The sequence below is a fragment of the Marmota marmota genome, unplaced genomic scaffold (genome assembly GCF_001458135.2).
Source record: "Marmota marmota marmota unplaced genomic scaffold, marMar, whole genome shotgun sequence".
Classification (NCBI taxonomy): Eukaryota; Metazoa; Chordata; class Mammalia; order Rodentia; family Sciuridae; genus Marmota; species Marmota marmota.
The window spans coordinates 43,978,369-43,981,387 of record NW_026000174.1 but is presented as its reverse complement, the minus strand read 5'-3'; the positions used below and the strand labels follow the sequence as shown (position 1 = coordinate 43,981,387).

Sequence of the window (3,019 nt, the reverse complement as noted above, 5' to 3'; positions counted from 1 at the left end):
ATATCAAAAACCAGGAGTCATATGAACCTTAATGCATTCTGCTGTCACATATAACAAATTAGAATAAAAAAACAAAAAGTTAAACAAAAGGAGTCCACATTGGTGCTTCTGATCCCAATCCAATAGGATTTATTTTCATTTACTTCCTGACCCCAGCCAGAAGATGCTGACCTTGCTCAGTCCCCACCTAATAACGTTAGGATTGAATTGATCAGGAAAGGATAAGAAGGGAAAGGAAGAGAAGCGAGCAGAAAACTATTTTTCCTTTGGTAATTTAGCTGGGATATTACTGTGGCCTAAATTAACAGGTGTACTCACCAGTACTGTGCAAGCTTTTACGATGTTGTCACCTTCAGGTATAACCAATCTAGTCTGAACCCACTTGTCAGTTTTTGCATCAATATCTCATCATGGACCTGCTCTCTTTACCCTTAAAGAGGAAGGGGATTAGACATTAATCACCATGACCAGTTGTTAATTCTACATCTTAAATATCTTTGAATAGCTAACCTAGGCCAGGCAGGTGGAGTAGGACCACATTAAATCATTAGTGCAATCAAAGGGTGGGAAATACCAAACTAGAATATTTTAACAAAAGAGTAATAATATAAAAAAGGTAATATAGATCTTTGCCGCAGTCTGGCTGGGCACAAAATCATGAGCCACTCAAACAGGAACAAACTTTATTTTTGAAACTCCCGCCAATGCCCCGTATGCTTCCCGGAAATATGCTGACCCACACACTCAGCGTTCTCCCGGACCACACTACCCCAACAGGAAATCCCTCCTCCGGAATTCCCTCCTACTGCACTTTCCCAACCAATGGGAACTCTTTGGGAGTCAGGCTAGAGCTCCAAAGTAGCAGGCCGAGGTGGACAGCAGGGGTCTAATATCCATTTGAATGCAGATCTTAACATAATCATATCATCTCAATGGCTTGCTGGCGTCACCTTTCAACCAAAAATGCCATGCATCATTACTATTTGGCTATGGCTCTTAGCAGATCTTTAAAAAATTAGTTCTTTAATGCTGCAGTCCGGCTGCAGCAGAATAATCAGGGGGGGGGGACGAACTACTTGTGTACGTTGATACAGCAGGAGTAGGAGCCGTTTATTGCAGGACAGGAGCAGTATTTATACATTCCACACAGCTTATCTAATTAGCATAAACTAGATACATCAGTCAACCAATAAAGAATTTCCACACTTAATGGCTTGTTTTTGTTACTTCTCAAACCACTCCCTCTGGCATTTTGCCAGGCACCATCCAGACTTGTTTACGAACTCTAACATTCCCCTGGCAAAATGCCAGGTGTTATTTTGACTTGTTTACAGACTCTAACACTTTAAATTAACTCTCAGTACAGGTAACACAAAATTATAGAAGAGCATTCACCATACCTAGCAATAGTTAATAGTTTAATGCAAACCTCAAAAAATGTTACAAAAATGAGCTCTGTAGCCTATCTAAAAGGATCTCTGAACGAAGCGTGCTGATACAGTCCTGTTATCCCAGCGGCTTGGGAGGCTGAGGCAGGAGGATTGAAAGCTCAAAGCCAGTGAGACCCTGTCTCAAAAAAAAAAAGTAGGAGGTGGGGATGGCTGGGGATGTGGGGCTCAGTGGTATAGTGCCCCTGGATTCAATCCCTGGTACAACAACAACAACAAAAGTTTACATTTAAAAAAAAAAAAAAACTCTCCATGTAGTTTCATTTAAATGGCATTAGTGAATCTATTGTAAATGGTTCTAGTTTGATGTGTTTAATTTTATTTTTTTTCCTTGTAAAAAGATCCAACCTTTGGCATAAAGGTTGATACATTTCCACAGTTTGACATTATGTATTGAGAATTACAAAAACAATCATGCCCTTTAACCTAGTAAGTCTGCTTTTGGCAATATATCCTAGGGAAAAAAATTGTTAATGCATGAGATTGCAGCCCTAGCTATAATAGTGATATGTATAAAAGCAGCCTAAATAACAATAGCAATAGGGACAAGTAAATATGGATTATTTTGCAACCATTAAAAATTGTAATTATGGAAATTATGTGGTAACTTGGAAAATAGCTTATGTGACAACATCACTTGAAGTAACCAGGGTACATATGAATACATGCATCATGATTCAACTATTTTAAACTGTATTTTTAAGATAAGACAAAATGGAGAACACATGGAAAAATAAGAATGATTAGGTATACTATGGAGGTTTTTTTTTTTTAAATTCCCTCTACTGTTGTACTATTTATGTTATAAATAAAAATCAAGGTGGAGCAGTGGAAAATCCAACTTTGTTTTAGCTGAGTTAGGGATAAGGCTGGGTATTGTAGTACATCTCTATAATCCTAGTGACTTGGGAGGCTGAGGCAAGAGCATCACAAGTTTGAGGTCAGCTTTGGCAATTCAGTAAGACCTTGTCTCAAAAATAAAGTCAAGTATGGTGGTACATGCTTGTGATCTAAGCTACTTAGGAAGCTGAAGACAGGAGAATTCCAAGTTCAAGACCAACCTCATAAATCAAGTGAGGCCCTAATCGATTTAGTAAAAGATCTCTTAAAAAAAATATTTTTAAAGGTTAGGGATCAGTTTGCCCAGTGGCAGTGTCATAGCCAATGAAGCTTATTCAAGGCATAATTATTGCTAATTGAATTTTTTTTCCCAATATCCTACCATGGCAACTTGAAATATAGATAACATTGGTAATTTTTTTAAAGGAAGTGGGGTGGGCTGGGAATGTAACTAAATGGTAAAGCCCCACTAGGTTCAATCCCCAGTATCCTAAAATAAATAAACAAATAATAAAAGGTTAGGAAGATTCCTCCCTCTTAGGACAGGTGAAATTGGGAGTTAGAGTACCCTCAGAGGTGGGTGATAAAAAGTCACACCACCCCCCATCTTCATCATTGCAGTTCACATTATTGAGCAAATACCATTTTTCAGGCCTTAAATTAAAAGCTTTTTCAGGCAATTTAAATATCACGGGATGGCCAGCAACCCGACAGAGCAGGTTCCTGCTCAG

At 38.4% G+C, this 3,019-nt stretch overlaps 1 non-coding gene across 1 annotated transcript; it reads left to right on the top strand.

The window, feature by feature from the left end:
• Positions 1-2,581: 2,581 nt before the first annotated feature.
• LOC125612198 lies at positions 2,582-2,718 on the top strand. Its single transcript, XR_007342535.1, has one exon. It is a non-coding gene; the product is annotated as a U4 spliceosomal RNA (small nuclear RNA).
• The last annotated feature ends 301 nt before the right edge of the window (positions 2,719-3,019 follow it).